This window comes from Pan troglodytes, chromosome 6 (assembly GCF_028858775.2).
Source record: "Pan troglodytes isolate AG18354 chromosome 6, NHGRI_mPanTro3-v2.0_pri, whole genome shotgun sequence".
In the NCBI taxonomy this organism is placed as follows: Eukaryota; Metazoa; Chordata; class Mammalia; order Primates; family Hominidae; genus Pan; species Pan troglodytes.
This window is the reverse complement of record NC_072404.2, coordinates 137925911-137945211: the sequence shown is the minus strand read 5'-3', so window position 1 is coordinate 137945211 and position 19301 is coordinate 137925911. Positions and strand designations below refer to the sequence as shown.

Here is a 19301-nt window from a genome sequence, read left to right as displayed (position 1 = left end):
TCCAGAGCTTATTCTCTAAACTGCTAGGCAACACCACCTACTAATACAAAATACTTTTCTCTTTAAGTGATCACTGTCAGTTCACGATACTCAAGTACCACCAGAGGCCAGGCAACTCAAATACTTGTGTGAAGTGATTAGGTTAAAAGTCATGAGGACTGGAAGTATCAGGATTATAGGAATCAGGAGAACATGTCCTGCAAAAGGGATTTCAAAATATATTTTTAAATGCTTAGCTTTCAAAGCACATTGGCAAGCCAGATTTGGTCCATGAGTCACCATTTTTTATTTTTTGGTTTATAGAAACATCCCTCCCCATTACTACTTTTGAATAATTTAGAGGCTCTGCTAATTGCCACATACTCAGAAACTGTATTTGCTTCCTTTCTTAGTGGCTAAGGAACCTTGGATATTCACATATTTTGAAATTGATTTCATTGAAATAAGAGAATGAAAGGAATTAAAAATGCACTTTTTTCTTGTTTAAATCTTTCTTCATGTCATTTATTAAAAATAATGACATTTCCATTGATGTACATTACTGTTAATCTGCCATCAAATCAATTATCTCTTCTGTGGCTATCTGAGGCCTGGCCTATATTTACTCAATAATTTACAAACTCTAAATATTAGGGTCTTGAGTTAGGACATAAAATTCATCATCAGTTTGACATTTATTTCTCATCTCAGAATTGTATCAGTTTGTAAGTTTGGCATGGTGAATATCTCAATTTATAACTATGCCTTAAGCCTGTGACTTTGTAGTGAATTATATGAAAAACAAATCTGCATAATATCTTTTAGCCTAGTAAATATATTTGCTCTCCTCTGTGTAGTTACTTTGCTGAAATATCACTTAGAGACTATGTTGGGAGGCATTGTTGAAATAGTCTTGATATGTTAAAAGCTTAGCCTATTTTGAACTGATCATATCAGTTCAAGGAATTTACCTTACTACAAAAGCAAATGATTTTGATTGTTTAAATGTAAGATTAGGAAACAAAATCCCTCATATTAAAGTTGTCTAGAGTTTAGATAAAAATCAGAATCATGCTTTTAAAAGAATTCAGGTGCAATAAATAGAATTCAGATCAGCAAATGTTCAGACTCCTAAATCATTGGCAAATTAGGTAATACACAGAGCTGGAGATGTGAATATTATATAATGAGGATAATAAAGGAGTTGAATGTGATGTGCCTTGGGTGCATGTTAGTAGCTAATTCCAATATGAATGCTTTGCAATCATTTGCCAGCAGAGATGCATGCGTTCGACTAAATGGAAATCTTGGACGTTCTCTCATACACCCCATTATTTGTAATTGAACACCTGATTTCTATCATGCAACAAATTAACATCTGCACTGGATCTGTCTTTTATGCATATGGATACACTGATTAGAATTTTGCAGATAGGCAGATACTTGAAAACAAAAAGACAACATTGTGAAACACTTCCAGCCATAATTTTTGATTACATATTGAGAATCGTTTAATTATCTTACTCCATGTAATTAGCTCTTCTACTTAGGTCAATTGCTTTTTTTATTAACATGACATGTTAGCAATTTGTTAATTGGCATAAAATAACATGAGACTTTTCTGGATATTTCATATGAGAAATACATGTGCTTAAGGAAGCTAAGGGAAACACAAAGAGGTAAATGCATTCATTAGCCCCATTATAGTATTTGCCGGTGCCACAGCTTGGTGCCACCAAAAGGTGTGCTTCTATTCTTTGAATTTCTGTCCTTCTGTTAAGCAGTGTGAGTTTGTTGATTTGAGTGGTTACAAAAATTTAAGACCATGGGTGTACATTTAAAATAGAAGAGTATTTTCTGAAATTAAAAGAATGATAAAGAAATGAATATAAAAATGCTAGCTGGTGGCAGGGAGCTAGGTAGAGAGTTACATACATTCAGGTAAGACAATTATTAATTGTTAAAGAGATTTGTCGTTATCAAGCCTTTAAGCTCCAGGCTATTTTTTTAACTACTGCTTTATATTAATAATTTCTACATATTAATAAAGATATTATTGGTTTTATCTGAAAGAAAAATTGATTTTCTTTCAAGGAATTTCTCTAGCATCTGGCACAAATAGACAACTGCCAGTATCCTACATATTAGATATGTAGGAATTTAAGAGCTAAAAGAGATTTGAGGGTTACTTAGCTCCACATCTCTAGAGGGCAAGAGTGATAGGCCTTTCTAAAAATGGGGGTGGGGGTGCGGAGCATTTATGTATTAACCCTGTTACTGAGTATGTTATGGGCAAAGCACTAGGTTGGGCATTCTGACAAATAAAAAGATAAATTCGCATAACCCTATCCCAGTGAGAAATGTTTAGTGTTCCTTTTTTGTAAGTAATGTTTTTATCCACTTGGGGGCACTATGATCAAATTTAAAAAGCAAACAAGAAAAATGTTATTTTGGTTTATTTCCATTAAAATTGTTTATCGTACTCTCGGGAAATATAACTGTATACTTTTAGATAAAATACCTTTTAAATATACAGAGATGGTTGGCTTTTATTCTTTTCTTTTTTTTAAGTTTCAGAATAGGTACAGATTAAAACAGCAGTTCTCAAAAGTGTGGATACTGGATACCAGGCCAGCAGCGTCAGCATCACCTGAGAACTTGAACATGCAAATTCTCAGGCCTGATCTGTCTATCTGGAACTCTGGGAGGTTGTGGGGTTGGCGGGGTAGGGGGGTGGGGGTGGGGAGAGGTCGGAGTGCGGCAGTGTGTATATTCACAAGCTGTCCATGTAAGATTTTTGTTGCTTATTAACATTTGAAAACCCCTGAATTAGAATATGTGCAATTTGAAATACTTTTTTATTTCCAACTCTTTAAAAATTAAGTTATCAATTAGCTTATTAATATGTTTGGAATATTGTAGAAAATGTGTTTCTTAGGAAAGTTACCTACATTAGCAATAGATAAATAAATGAGCCTGAAGACTTAAGGTAATTTTTTTGCCTGTGATTGTGCAACTGTGTCCATATGAGTCAGAGTAGTTAGTTGAATGGTCATTTTTATCTCCTCCTCAAAAAGGAACGATTTGAGATAAATCATTTGTTGTATTATGTAGAAAAATCAGCCAATTGATAGAATTTCCCAAATCTAACTTTTTGCAATGATGTCGGGGCATAGCCTAGATGTCAAGATAATGCTAACAGGCTAACAGTATTTTGTTTGTTTGTTTGTTTTGTTTTGTTTTTTTGAGACGGAGTCTTGCTCTGTCACCCAGGCTGGAGTGCAATGGCGCGATCTTGGCTCACTGCAACCTCCGCCTCCTGGGCTCAAGCAATTCTCCTGCCTCAACCTCCTGAGCAGCTGGGATTACAGGCACCTGTCACCACGCCCAGCTAATTTTTGTATTTTTAGTAGAGATGGGGTTTCACCATATTGGCCAGGCTGGTCTTGAACTCCTGACCTTGTGATCTGCCTACCTCAGCCTCCCAAAGTGCTGGGACAACAGGCGTGAGCCACCGTGCCCAGCCTGCTAACAGTATTTTTTAAAACATCTCTGTAGTATCTTTATACTTATTACAAGGGATAATACATATATTGGGTCATTTGATCCTCTGGATAATTCTTTGAAGCAATTAGGAAACCAATCGTTATCTCCATTTACAATTAGAAAAAACTGATTGAGACTCAACTGAGACCAGTTTTAGAATTTAGTATAGGGACTCTACTCATTCTCTTTTTAATAAGTAGGTAATTTTGTTGCCCCATTCTTAAGAGTTAGTGGGAACAACTAAAAGAGAATACTGTTGCCCTTAAGAGAAGAACTTCAAACCTCTGGTTTTAGGAAGGAGAATCTTGCAGGTGTAGATGACTAGACTGTGAGGCTGGAACTTGAATTCTGAGGGTTCCCCTCCTGGGGGGATTCTCACATCCTTTCCACAATACTGTGCTTGACCTCAGACATACCCTAACTTCACCTCTTCTTCTTCCTCTTCCATTGTGGATGCTCTTTTCTTTGACGCTCTCTGCAGTTAAAGCAGTGTAGAACTTCTGAAAGTCTTTATGCTAAAGGACAACAAATGAGAAAGTAATCACAAAGAATATAATAAACTACCAGTACAGCTTGCTGTCACTGATGGATTCTGAGCTGTTTCTCTACTGCAGTGTGACACTGTATGCTCTCTCAAGATTGCTGACTTTAAATGGCACCTCAGTGAGGCTTCCCTACTACTTAACTCTTAGTTGTTGTTGGTTTTTTCTCAATGAAGATTCCTATCTTACGCCCACCAGGGATGGCATTCTATACATGTGAACACCTTCCCATTCACAATCAATCCAGCATCTAGCACAGGAGGTCCCTCTCCCCAGAATACAAGGAATGGTCTTGATCCTGTTGTTCTGAGATCAAGACCATCTCCTCCGTATAAAAGAGGTAAAAAGCTTACTTGAAGACAATTTTATATATATGGTAGCTGGAGGCTATTGCTTCAAAATTAAATAGAATGCTAAAGTGAATCTTGTAGCAAAGTCAGAAAGTATAAATATTTAATGAATATTGTGTATTAATAGTTATGTGTAGTTTTTAGCACAGTCTTTTGTAGTATTAAAAGTATCAGAAGTTGGTTATAACTTACTGTTGTCTGTAGTGATAATTGAAACCTTATAAGATTGTTATATTAACTGAGATATGTAAAGCATAAAGCACAATACTTAGAATATAGAAAATTTATCTTTTAAAAGGTAAGTTGTTATAAGGAAAATGATGGTGATAAAATGCAGTGGGGATAGTTATTTTAACAACATTAGTAGAGTATACTATGGCATAGAATATTTCATAATGTAACATAGTCTCATTTTACTCACTTTTTAAAATTTATTTTTACTTTCAGATAGAGTGAAGCTTAATTAACTTGAAAGCTAGCGGAAAAAAAAAAAAAAAGCTAACTTAAGCCTAAGTGGAAACCTTTTCTTATTTCAAAGCTTATTGTTGAAAACTATATTGAAATTTGTTAGAATTTTGTGCTTTTTAGAGTTCACAAATATATTTTATTTTTAGATTACTAACGATCATTTACTCACCTGTGTTCATCTGTCTGAAAGTCTGTCTTGTAGGAACTACGATGGTAATTTATCTTTACCTTTTATAATATCTTCTACATTATTTTTGTATTAAGTATGAGGATATCTTCTGTTCTAAACTGCCCAAAGTAAATATTAAGTGAGTCAATTATTACTGAATAGCACTAATTCCAAAATATGTCTTATAGAGTCTAAAGTAAGTTTTTCATGCCAGTTTTCTAATTGTAGATCAAAGGAAGGAAATAAAAAATAAAAACCTCTGAAGAGTTAAAGATTATTTGGATTCTAATCTATTAACATTACAGTGCAATTCTTGTTAACTTTCCAATTATTTATGTATCTCCCTGAAAAGCAGATATAAATGTGCCAGCAACTGAATCAAACCTCATACTCAGGAATGTAATTTTGGCATGGATCTTCAAGCAGGATCCACATTTTATTTTCCTGTGGAAAAATAACATACCTTCTTAATTGAAACTGAATAAATCTTATGTTTCTTTTCAATTCTGCTGTTTAGATGGTGCCGTCCAAAAGACAGGGAGGAAAAATATATTTAAAAGTCATTTTCTTCCAAAGGCTGATTTTCCTCCCATTCCATTTAATGGTTGTTACTCATTAAGAAAAATCCAGAGACACCACCAGGCTGGCTTTAACTCTTTTATTCTTTTCTATTAAGTAGTATTGTTCCTCTACAAGTTCATGTAACAGATTTCTAGTCTTTATCCCTAGTTTTATATGTAATAGGAGAAGGATTTCTGCTTATAATAGTTGTAAAATTAGGGATGGGTATACTTTTTTCAGTGAGATAAATGCCTTACTTATTTCTTTTACTCCAAATGTGTTTTTATGCCTCTTTCATTTGTATGCCTATGAATGTATGAGTCTGTGAAATGGTTCCATTAAAATAGAAATATTTAGTTATTTGAACTAATATATTTTAGTGTTGCTTTTTGGGGTGGGAAGGTACTGATTTCCTGTGCTGAATTGTGCCGTAAGAAAAAAGAAAGAAAAGGAATAGATTTTGTTTCGGAGTGGTTTATAAGGAACAACTTCACAAGTACCTTTGGACATGGCATTATAATTCTTGTTGGACAAAAGTAATAATATGTATATGTCCAGTAGATGGCGCAAACATTCCCCCAAATAGAAAATAATTGTCTTAAAGTACAAAACTTGGTATTAATAATAAAAGTGGCACTTATTTAAGTAGAATTAAGTAATTTTCAACACATTTTCTTTTTCAAAAATGTAAAAAGAAAAGGTTAAAAGGAAGTGAAGTGGTAGTTCATTTTGGACATATCAAACTTGTCAAGAAACTTTATCAAATTAATATAGAAAAACTTTAATGTTTCGTAGTTTATGAATAATCAAAGATATCACAAGGTCAGTTTTAACAAAAAATATCCAAAACTTGAAATTTGGAATATGTTGTGTAAATGTCAAAAGCTATTTTTCCTACTATCTTGGTTTCATTTTTATGTGTCCTACATTCGTAAGCAGAAGCACTGTGAATATAGTTTTGTCAGCAAATAAATAAATGGAATTCTTAAGCTTTAAGTTAAAAAGGAAAAGAAACATTATATAAATCTAGTCCTATGTAGTCCATCCTTACTGCACATGGATTCTTTATTACTACTGGCTTTACTTAGTTATTCATTCTCCTCTAAATAAAGATACATAAGAGAGAAGCTGAACGTTATAATTTTTGTAGTAGTCTAGAATTTGTTAGTTGGTTGATAAGTAGCAGTTTCTTAAGAACTTAAGAAATTCTGTAGCTTGCAACATAATACAGGTACTCTATAGAAACATTGCTTTTATCTAATGAATAAGAAGAGCTAGTTTTTGTTGTTGTAATGTGTGACATTGTAGGTATTCTTCATTTTAGAAAAAGATATACTTACATTCTTGCCCCATTCTTGGAAAGCTTTTTTCCTTAAATGGGACAAAGCTGAAAAGTTTATTACCATCCCCACACCCCAAAGAGTCCTTCAAGCAAGTTAAGTTGAAATATTTTCTGTTCTGCTTACCACCACCACCACCACCACCACCACCACCACTAATGCCTTCATCTACATTGTGTTTTATAGTTACAAAGGCCCCTTTCATACATCATTGCAGCAGATTTTTGTAATGACCCCATCTATTATAGCAAGGGAGCTAATATTGCTATTCTTGTTTTACAAATGAGAAAAGTAAATCTTATACCTGGCACTTAGCCATTTAGAGAATCATTTAGGTTCTCTCTCTTTCTCTGTTTGTCTGTCTCTCTCATTATTTTCACCCTTCTCTCTCTGTTTTGGGGGAAACCTTTATTCTCCATTCCCAATACTTGCTTCCATGTAAGGGATATTCATTACCGTAATGAATGTTCTCTGTTCATTCTGCACAAGCCTGTCATGGGCAAGATCTTCTCATGGAACAGCCTGTCCTCTTAGCACTATCTGTGACTGGGCTGGGGAAAATACGTGTCATAATAATACTGAACCTCATAAGGAAGCCCACCACTTGCAGGAAACACACACACACACACACACACACACACTCTCTCTCTCTCTCTCTCTCTCTCTCTCTGTCTATTCAATATTATCTTTACCAGTATTAAAGGTGATGTTTTGTACTCTGTCTACTCTTTTAAGTCAATTTGTTCAGAACTCGGGCAAAGAAAAGAGATACTGAATTACTTGGTCTCCTCAGAGATTCCAACTGTCAATATCAGACAGTTTTTTTTTTTTAGCATATTAGTGAGAGTTAGAAATCTGGTAGCATTTTGAGATCTTTAGACATATAATATATTCTGTTCCATTTTGACTGAAAGGTCCTTGTGATGCTGTGAGATTGAAGCCATTTTCAGCAGTGGTTGAAGAGCCCTGGAAGTCCCTTTTCGGCATAAAGGGGCTTAAGGTGCACTAGATTCCTGAACCTCCAAGCCTGTTTTCACAGCAGCTGCTCCATGCTTCCTTAATGTTTTCATCATTCACATTAAGTTAAAATTCAGGGTAATATTCTGCTGCTAAAATTATTTGAATACTCTTGATCTAAATATACTACCTTTATCAAAAATCCAAAGGCTATCCAAGACTTTTTAAAATTTTTGATATATGTTGTATAATTTTTGCAAAATATTTACTTCCTTTATTATAGTTTTATTACAATTGTTCCTAATGACAAACTAGGAAAAGACCATTCAGTCATTCCAAAAATGTTTATGGAGTGTCTGCCATATGAAGGAACAATGCTGGACAATGAGGATAGAGTGGTGAGTCACAGCTGATATGGCCCTTGCCCTCATGGAGTTTGCAGTCTTGTGTGGGGAGTAAACATTAGTCAAACAATCTGCTGGCCATGACTTTGTGGAAGAAATGTCTACATGTCACCTAGTTGGTATAATAAAGGAATATGACCTAATTAGCAATGCAGAAAGTTCTCTGAGAAAATGATAGTTGAGCTAAGAAGACGGTAATAAATGGGAAATATGAGACTCAAGAACTAAATCAATTTAAAAATAAGTGTTAGAAATGGATGAAATTGTACAATGTGTGGGACAAATGGGGTGAAACACACTACATGTGAACAATTGGAAGAGTAGTGAGAACCCAGAGAGTATTTGTACAGAGGAGTTCTTCGTGTCAAAGGAAGACAATAAAAATATCAAAGAAGACCAGGCGGAATGGCTCATGCCTGTATTCCCAGCACTTTGGGAGACTGAGGCGGGCAGATCACCTGAGGCCAGGAGTTGGAGACCAGCCTGGCCAACATGGTGAAACCCCATCTCTACTAAAAATATGAAAAATTAGCTGGGCATGGTGGTGCATGGCTATAATCCCAGCTACTCAGGAGGCTGAGGCATGAGAATTACTTGAACCCGGGAGGTGGAGGTTGCAGTGAGCCGAGATTATGCCATAGCACTACAGCCTGGGCAACAGAGTGAGACTCTGCCTCAAATAAATAAATAAATAAATAAGTGTATCAAAGGATATCAACACAGTGTTTATCCATGTGAGCAACTGCAGAAATGTCTCTGACCAACTAACACGTCAAGAATTCAAGCACGAAGTATCAGAGAAAGTTTAGCAAGAACAAGAGCAAAGCTGTGTCCTCAGCCTGGGATATTGGGCAGCTTATCAAAACAGCTGCTGGCACACAGCTCATAATGATATTTTGTCAATGACTGATGGCATATATGACAGTGATCCCATAAGATTAAAACCTTTTTTACTGTAGCCTATGTTTAGATATGCTTAGAAACACAAATACTTGCCATTGTGTTACAATTCCTACAATCACAAGCTGTACAGGTTTATAGCCTAGGAGAAATGGGCTGTACCATGTAGCCCAGTTAATTTCTCAATTAACCATAATATAATAACCAGTTAATAACTCAACCGTATGGTCCAGTTAATTTCTCAAAGTATGTGCTAGGTATGTAGTAGGCTGTACCATCTGGGTTTATGTAAGTATACTCTGTTACCTTCTCACAAAGACAAAATTGCCTCATGATGCATTTTTCAGAAGGCCTCCATCATTCAGCGATGTATGACTGTATTTAAACACAAGGGAGCAGGGCAGGGACTGAGACACTGAAGCCAAAGGATGATATCAGAGCTGGATTAACAGCAAGCGTATCTTACTGCTCAGTTCCTCCAGCCTTGAATCAGAACTCCACAAGCCTCCTTGACTACCGACAAGATTGGTCACAAAGTGTAAAGTTGAAGTTCAAGTGACATAGTTTTCGTAGAAGAGGCTATTGGGAAGGGAAATCTGTGAAACATGCTGAGTGTTAGGAGGAATTTAGGTACCTTTGTAAATAAGTTACATGAAGATGTTACTCTAAAGACGGACATAGTTTGTTTACTAAATTTCAGAGCTCTGCTAAAATGTCCTCATTAGCCAAGACCAGAGAGCAACATACTAGAAGAAGAGGCCTTTCAGGAACCAAGCATAGTCCATGGAGATTATGATCAAAATTTTAAAGAAAACTTTTTAAAGAATTTTTTTTTTTTGAGACAGGGTCTCACTGTGTTGTCCATGCTGTGGTCCAGTGGCACTATCATGGCTCACCACAGCCTGGACCTCCTAGGCTCAGGTGATTCCCCCCACCTCAGCCTCCTGAGCAGCTGGGTCCACAGACACATGGCTAATTTTTTTATGTTTCTTGTAGAGATGGGGTGTTTGCCATGTTGCCCAGGCTGGTCTCAAGCCCCTTGGCTCAACAATCCGCCTACCTCAGCCTTCCGAAGTGCTGGGATTATAGGCGTGAACCACCACACCCAGCCCCAAACATACATTTTTATAGATACGTAGTAAAAATATGTTGGAAGTGAAGATGGTATTTTAATTATGACTAGGATATTAGTTAATTCCAAACAATGTAAAAACCCAGTTATATAATTTTATTGCTTAAAGACTCATTAACAGTAATCTAGTCCAGTTAATTTCTCAAAGTATGTGCTAGAGAACATGACTGTTACAGATATTCTATGGAAAATATTCTGCACTTTTGGAGATACCACATACACTATTCTCCCCTACCTTTGCACATGTCTGCTACAGGCTCTTAGAAGTCCTTAATAAATACAGAACTTGCTTAGTTTTGTTTAACTGAGTATTCCTCACATTTATTTGCCATTCTTTTTCTTCACAGTACCTCCTTGTATCCAGATGTTCCAAGACACACACTGTGGAAAACACTGTATCTCAAACTGTCATCTTAATTATTTTTTTAGAGTGTATGTAGTTTATAGAATGGGCATTTTATGTACATATTTCACTTGAAATTCTGAATATGAAAAAGGGAGACCGATACCTACATTTCCAGAAAAAAGGAAATGAAGGCCTAACATATTTGTGTTAATTCAGGATTACCTGTATTACATGTAATGTTAAATAACATTTGATCATTTTGTTATATCTTGGGAATAATGTGCCCTAAAAGAGAATGTATTTTTATTAGTCAACATGATATGGTTTGACACATAAAAGCCTTTGCTAAACCTTTTGTTTCTTGCTAAACTATTTACGTTTTCAGGGAAAGGAAAGCTTAATAGAGTATCTCACAAAAATGTCTAGGATTGCATAAGTAAACCATTTCCTTTTAATTGTTAGATGCCTCAGAGACTTTTTGCCAAGAGATGCAAAATGTCCTTTTCTTTGGAATGTGCCATAGGCTTACTCCCAGAGACATTCAGATTTTCACAGTCCCAGTCCTCTTCCTAGAGGATGGAGGAATAGACCTCTCTGCAAGTTTGCCTGGTTGGGGTAGAGGGGGCTACTCAGTAAATTCTTTGGACATTTTTCCCATTTATTTACTTCTGAGACATTTTATAATCAGCTTGGAAAGCCTACTAATTTTCTTTAACTTTTAGCAAACAGTGAAGCATGTGTAGACAAAAATTTTGAAGGGTATTTAAATTGAGGAAAAACATGAAACCATGCTTTATGAAATACGCCTCCTGTGGTAGAATATATTGAGGTAATGCATATATTAATTAACTTCATTTAGCCATTTCACAATGTACACATATTTCAAAACATGTTGCACACCATAAATATATACAATTTGTTGGTTGATTTTTAAAAATAAAAAGGAATAATGACCTAACATATTTATACAGTCGTATAAATATCAGCACTGATCATGAACCACTTAAAAATATTTATCAAGGTACTTTTTTTCTGCTAATTGAGATATAAAAGAATGCCAATGACCAGTTAGCAAAGGAAAATATCAGGAAAAACTGTCTTTTAATAAAATATTTATCTGCACAGTTTGATTTAGTTGGGTTGTTTGGCTTATATTTATTGAAAACTACATTTTATAGAATTAATTATTTTTCTAGTTGTTTTATTTCTAGGTGACAGTGCATTGACATCTATATTAAGATATATCCTTTAATAATGATCAATTGTAAAATGCTGGAGAAGATATGGAGAATGGGAACTCTTAAATACTGTTGGTGGGAATGTAAACTAGTACAGCCATTATGGAAAACAGCTTGGAAGTTTCTCAGAAAACTAAAAATAGAACTATCATGTGATCCAACAATCCCACTAATGTCTGTTTATTAAAAAAAAAACCAGAAATCAGTGAATCAAAGAGATACCTGTACCTCCATGTTTATCGTAGCATTGTTCTCAGTAGCCAACATATGAAATCAACCTGTTTATCAACAAATGAGTGGATCAAGAAAATGTGGTACATGTACACAATGGAATACTATGTAGCTATAAAAAAGAATGAAATCCTGTCATTTGCAGCCACATGGGTGAAACTGGAGGTTATTATATAAAGTGAAATAAGCCAGGCATAGAAAGACAGATGGCACATGTTCTCACGTGTAAAAGCTAAAAAAGTTGATCTGTGGAGATAGAAGTTAGAATGATAATTACCAGAGGCTGGGAAGGGTGTTGGGGGTGGGGGATGGGGAGGATGGGGCTGAAGAGAGGTTGGTTAATGTGTTCAAACATATAGTCACATAGAAGGAATAAGTTCTAGTGTTTAATAGCACAATAGGGTGACTATAGTTAATAATAATTTATTGTATGTTTTTAAATAGCTAGAAGAGAAGATTTGAAATGTTCCCACTACAAAGAAATACATGTTTGAGGTGATGGAGATCCCAAATTTCCCGATTTTACCATTACACATTTTATGCATGTATCAAAATGTCACATGTATCCCATAAACATGTAAAATACATATCAGTAAAAATTTTTTTTAATAAAAAGGGGCCAGATGCAGTGGCTCACACCTGTAATCCCAGCACTTTGGGAGGCTGAGGTGGGCAGATCACTTGAGCTCAGGAGTTCCAGACCAGCCTGAGCAACATGGTGAAACCCCGTCTCTACCAAAGTACAAAAATTAGCTGGGTATGGTGACATGCCTCTGTCATCCCAGCTACTCAAGAGGCTGAAGCACAAGAATCTCTTGAATCTGGGAAGTGGAGTTTGCAGTGAGCCAAGATCGCACCACTGTACTCCAGCCTGGGCAACAGTGTGAGACTCTGTCTCAAAAATAAATAAAATAAAATGAATTATTTTGCAAAAAGAGAAAAAAAGAATGATCAGCTAGAACTGCATCAGCAGTTCTTGATGTCTTATCTGAGGGTGGAATGGGGTTTTATGGTCTTCTTATCTGGGCAGTTTGCCTTCATTCATTTTCTAGATTTTGCTATAGCAAGCAAATTTTTAGTATAGTTTTATACTGTCTTAAACTGTTTTAAACTGTTACAGTGCTGATATGAGCTGAGGCTTAACTTGGATTTAACTGAGATGAAACTAACAGAAGGTAGAACTTCTCAGGAAAAGGAAGAGGGACAATTCTATAAAATGTGATACCTAATATAAGTGAAGAACTCTATGTTTTATGCATTTGCTTTTAGGAATCTCCTGTTTATATAGCACATAAATTTTAAGTTCTTGCTCAACAATAGGAGTTATTGGTTTTTCTCTAGTCATAATTTCTCCACAAATGTTATGTAATTTTGTTTGATGAGGATCCTTTCCATGCATCCCCACCTCTCTTTTACTGTTTCCCATAATAATTCAAGCCTATAATAACCAACCAGAAAGTATTTACTTCTAAGTTTCTTAATGCCCAGGTCCCAGTGTTGTCTGGAATCAGTTTCTTTTTTCATCCTTAGTTGAAACAAGCCCCCCCACCTCACCCCCCCCCCCAAAAAAAAGTCTTAATCTTGTGGGGTCAAATAAAAGAAAGAATGTAGTGAAAGGAAGATTCCTTTTATGCAAGCAGCAGAGAACTTGTAGGGAATGACTGAAAGTGCCTGAGGGCATTTGGTCCCTATTGGTTTTCACTTCAAATGCAATGGTGCCCACAGATAGCCTGTATTGTTGTCAGTTAAATGGGATCATGAGTGTCTGAAAGGTGTTTGAGAATGAACCGAAAATCATTTTCACAAGTGGATGATTACTTCTGCCACATGTTAACCGAACTCTATCCGAATGGCCCAGATTTTTGAGCCTGCATTAATTGCTCTTTCAACCTTGACTGAGGTTTCTCTTATGAAAGCCCTTTCCAGGACTAAACTACTCTATATATTGATTTTTTTTTTCTTTCTGTATTGTTCCTTGAAAAATGAAGGCTTGTAGAAGAAAAGGCTTTATCATTCAACATGTAAATTGATTGTTGCATTTCTTTGAATAAAGCGCTAGACTCATAAGTGATCCACCAAAATTAATAGTTCTTTTTTTCAGGCACCAAATAATTCCCATCTTCTGTATACAATTATGTTTTTCAAATATTCATTAGTGATGATTTTTCATCATAAAGTAAAACCATGAACTCTCACAGCATGGACTCAGTGCAAATAAATTGTCATATTCTCATTTCTATTAGAATTGTGTGCTACCATTCTAATTGAAACTAAACTACAATATTTAGTAATGTGTTTGGAGAATTTGTGTGTGTTGAAGTATTCTTTGAACAATCTTCAAGTTAGAAAGGTTTGATAAATGCTTTTAAAGTGTTTGGGTAAGCGAGTTCTTTATTTCATTTTACTCTTTTCTATATAAAATCTGGCATAGAGAATATTAGCTATGTCTTTACTATTACTAGAATAGTATGGGATATAGTTCAAACATATTGTGATATGAAGATGAGTTAAATCTCAATTTTTTAATCAGAAAATGAGTTCTTAAAATGTCATTGACTTTTGTGATTATAAATGTTAGCCAAGAATATATAGTATTTAAAGGAAAATGGCTTAACGGTTAAACTTACTTCTGAGGTTTTTGGCTTAAAAGAAAACAAATCAGAATATTACATATGAATCTACTTAAAAAAACACACACACACATTCAACCGGGTACTATGTAAAGACAAGCATTTTAAAATAGTTTTGTCGTATAAGCATTGCAGCGTTAATGCTTGAAATTTATTTTTACTAAACTTCATTTTACTCAATAAATCTATTGCCAAGAACCATTTTATTGGTACTAAAATACATATGTTAATGATCAGGAAATCTTTCTAAAGAAAAGTTTTTGTTCCTGCTGTCACGGAACATTCTGATGGATTTCATAAAGACTATTTTTGTTTGCAAATGAAAGCTTTTAGAAGTAATTGTGGTGTTATCTTCCAGCTACCTTATTAATAGTTGACTCTTTTAAGAATCATGTTGACATGTTTACACCAAAAAGGTTGTAGGTACTGAGATACGCTAATGATTATATATAACTACAGATATAGAAGTTTTTAAAATATACTATTTGCCTTGTTGGTAGTAACTATTTTGGCTTAAGGACTGGCCATTTCCTTTAAAAAAAAAATCAATTAGGCAAATACCATTTAAAAAAATGTTTTCTCTTGACTTTTTTCCCAAACAGCATAAAATATATTCTACACATCTACATCATATATTAAATATATAATCAAAAATTTGAAAGTTTAGTTTCTTCATATCTCTGATATTTGATGATACAGTGTGACCTAAGGATAGCTGGATTTTTTTTTTTAAGTCATAGATGAATGAAACTGGAATATATTTAGTTGTCTTTGTGCTTTGTTTCCTAGCAATCAGTTGTGTGTTTCTTTGGAGCAAATAGTGCTCTCCGTTTGAAATAACCCAAAAGAGGGATTAATACTTTATGATTATTGCTATGTTTATACTGACTGATAGAACTAAATGCTTCAAGGCTTTACTCTTGTGTGTTAAATCTGAGCTTTGTTTCAGTGCTGCTAATTTCTTTGTTACCTAATCCCATGCAAGAAGAAAAGATTTTAAAGTTAAGCAGGCAATTGTTGTTGTTGTTGTTGTTCAAAGGGAACAACTGCTTAATACCTTGCTTTAAGTTGGATGTGTTCATGAAAACAAATACTTTAAATAGTATCTGGGCAGTTATTTTAAAATAATCCAGAACACTCTAGTTACCTGAGTATTGTGATGCATTGGAAATAGTTCAATAGAAAAAGTGTTATATTTAAATTAGCTTTGGAAATATGTGCTTGTGAAAATGTCATGTACAATGGGATACCTCTTTTAACCCCATTCAAATAATTCTTGGATCAAATTTAACTTTGATTGGGGATTCCCTCCCCCGCCCCCAACCCAGGGCCATTTGCTAATAGAGTACTGGAGAATGTAGCATGGCCATGAAAACTGATGATATTTGTGTTCTTTTGTTTTTCCATTCATTTCTGATTTAACTAAAAGAATTTGACAAAGATGACAACAAAATATTTAAAACCAAATTCTGTAGGTTGGTGGAAATTAATGTTAAAAAGCCCTCAGACACACACACAAAATCTGCTTTCCTCTTTAAAATCAGGTGAAAAAAATTCACAGTACTCATTAGAAAATGCTTCTCTCATGCTGTGTGATAGATACTTATTTTATTGGATAACATCATAAATTGTCACATAAAACCCAGTTAAATGTGTGTTCCCAGTTTGACTGGTATTTGGCAGGTCTCATTTACATACCCTTAAAAAAAAACTTCTTTGAGTTAATCACACAATCGTGAGGAAGGTAGTAATGACTCAGCAGGTTACAAAATATTGAGGGAGAATACAGCTGCAGCATAGACCCGCTAGCAAATCTCTAGTACACCTAGCCGAGGTACTCTCTCTTCAGCCTGACACACGCATTTCTTAGATAATATTTTTCTATATGTTTATTTGGTAGACTCATACTTTATGAAGCAGTAAAATGCCAATTGTCCAGAATGCAAATGATAATAACATAAAAAACAAATTTTTTAAGACAAGTTAATAGCTATTGAAGATCTGTTAAATTAATGCCATTTCCATTATATGTCAAATAAATGGTTACATTTAATTTTATGAGCTGTGCGTTTTCCTTTTACAGCATTATGTAGTTATTATAATTTATGTTTATAACAGTGACTCTCAGATGCTATGGGATCCTTCCTAATCATTAAAGATCAAGTTATATTTTCTAACTATTTGAGGTCAACTTGATTTTTATATGCAAAGTCTTTAAAAATTGGCTATAGATATATATACAGTCTTTCTATATAGAGTAACTCATGTTTCTGTAATTAAAGATACTGGAACCTGTAAATGTAATGAACAAAATCTATTGCCTAGTAGAGCATAATATCAGGTTAAATGTAACTTTCATATATTTTTCTGAAATAGAAATCTTTTTGGCCTTAGATACCATAAAAAAAAATCATAACAACACTGAACATTAAGAAACAACAACAACAAAGAATAGTAATTCAACAGCAATGCCAAGCATAAGATGGGTTAGGAGAAAATGCTTTTTTAGTTTTGTAGATGTTTTCTAATAAATGGATTATCTGATAGTTACCAAACAGTAAAAAGATTTTCGCTCCATTTTCCTCATTCCCTCCACATTCCAGCCCTTCTGAGGTAAAAAGATTACCCATCTACAAGGAATTTAGACTACTCTAAATTCCAAAACTTGAGAATGACCTTGGAAACTAGAAAACCCATTTAAGCATGAAAGCTTATAGGATGTCTCCACTGTACTCAAGATAATGAGATAAAGGACTTTATCTTTGGTCTCTAAATATTCAACTTGGTTGTACCAGAAATACATATTTATAGTCATAATGACTACATCCCCCTAATATTTAATAATGGTAACCTTCTCTGATTACAAAAGTAAGATGTACCTTTATACATTTGCTGATGGTAACTCAAAATGGTATAGCCAGTTTGGAAAACAATTTGGCAGTTTCTTGTAAAGTTAAACATGTACTTTCAATATGACCCTACAATCCCACTCCTAGATATTTACCCAGGAGAAATGAAGACATGCCTACACAAAAAGACTTGTACACAAGTGTTCATAATAGGTTTATTTATGATATCCAAAGAAGTGAAAACAACTTAAATGTCCACCAACTAGTGAATAAACACATTATTGCAAATCCCTACAATGGAATATATTGCTTAGCAATGAAAGGAGTGGGCTTCTGATATTAACTACGTACAGCAATATGGATGAATCACCAAAGCATTCTACTCAATGAAAGAAGCCAGACAGAAAGGCTACATACTGAATAATTCCAATTATATGTTGTTCTGGAAAAAGAAAAATTATAAAATCAGAAATCAAATGAGGGGTTGCCAGAGCTAGGGATGTAAGGAGGGGATTGATCATAAAGGGCATAAGGGAACTTTTGGGGAGGTGGAAATGTTCTATAAGTTGATTGTGGTGGTGGTTACATGACTGTGTCAATACTTATCAAATTAGATACCTGAAACAGGTAATTTTACTTTATGTAAACTATACCAATAAACTTTACTCAAACAATAAAAGGAGGACATGGCCAATGTAGACATTGTGGAATTATAGAAAGGCATAAAGAATAATATGAAATTCATCTTTAATTTCACTTGCCAGATATTAGCTATAAGATTAACATTTTGTTGCATTTTTCCGGATATTTCTCTATGCATATAATATGAATTTGTATGACTGCTTTTTTAAAACCTAACATTATAAGAATTTTCCCATATCATTAGTAATTCTTTATCTGGCCTCACTTTTAATGGCAAAATTATTATTTTTTAATTTTTGATTTTTAGATTGTTTTTGAGTGTTTATTCTTAAATAATATTGATGAACATTTTTATCTTCATTCCTCCTTCGTGTATTTACTCTAAGAGACAGGATCTTGCTCTGTCACCCAGGCCGGAGTGCAGTGGCATGGTCATAGCTCAGTGCAGCCTCCAAAACCTAAGCTTAAGGGATTATCCTGCCTCAGCCTCCTCCCAAGTAGCAAAGACAAGTGTGTACCACTGCATCCAGCTAATTTTTATTTTTATTTTTGTACAGACAGAGTCTGGCTATGTTGCCTAAGCTGATTTTGAACTCCTGTTCTCAAGCAATCCTCCTGCCTTGACTTCCCACAGTTCTGGGACTACAGGCATGAGCCACTGCATCTGGCTCTTCACTCATTTTTCAATGTGTTTCTTATGCTAAGAAACTGCTTTCATACCAGTGAAATAGCAGCTAGATAGGGATACTTGATACCTAATCCCAGAAATCATCATTTAAATGCTTACCTTGGTTCCAATCACAAATTCTCTTTTATTCTGTTCCTTATAACATCTTCTACTAACCCCTTAATACAACATGTATGTATCCATCTGTCCCCCTGCTTTCTGTCTTCAAAGAAACCATATATTTTAATCCAATTTTGTTAATCTGTCATTTTGATGATGTTGCAGCTGATTATTATTCTTTTTTTTGCATGTTTTTTTTTCCAAATATATTTTTAAACTTTTTAATAAAG

At 34.5% G+C, this 19301-nt stretch overlaps 1 protein-coding gene and 1 long non-coding RNA gene across 16 annotated transcripts in view; one reads left to right on the top strand and one right to left on the bottom strand.

The window, feature by feature from the left end:
• Window positions 1-7503, bottom strand: part of LOC107975934 (uncharacterized) — a 53780-nt gene extending 46277 nt beyond the window's left edge. For 4 of the 5 annotated variants that reach the window (XR_010158976.1, XR_010158977.1, XR_001719480.3 and 1 more), the window contains exons 1-3: window positions 7412-7503; window positions 5055-5173; window positions 3942-4040 (exon numbers count right to left, since the gene is read on the bottom strand). This is a non-coding gene — a long non-coding RNA (uncharacterized LOC107975934). The remainder of the gene's footprint in view (window positions 1-3941; window positions 4041-5054; window positions 5174-7411) is intronic. The other variant, XR_001719484.3, reaches the window with a different exon arrangement.
• Window positions 1-19301, top strand: part of CADPS2 (calcium dependent secretion activator 2) — a 567091-nt gene that overhangs the window by 350924 nt on the left and 196866 nt on the right. The gene's annotated exons all lie outside the window — the stretch shown is intronic.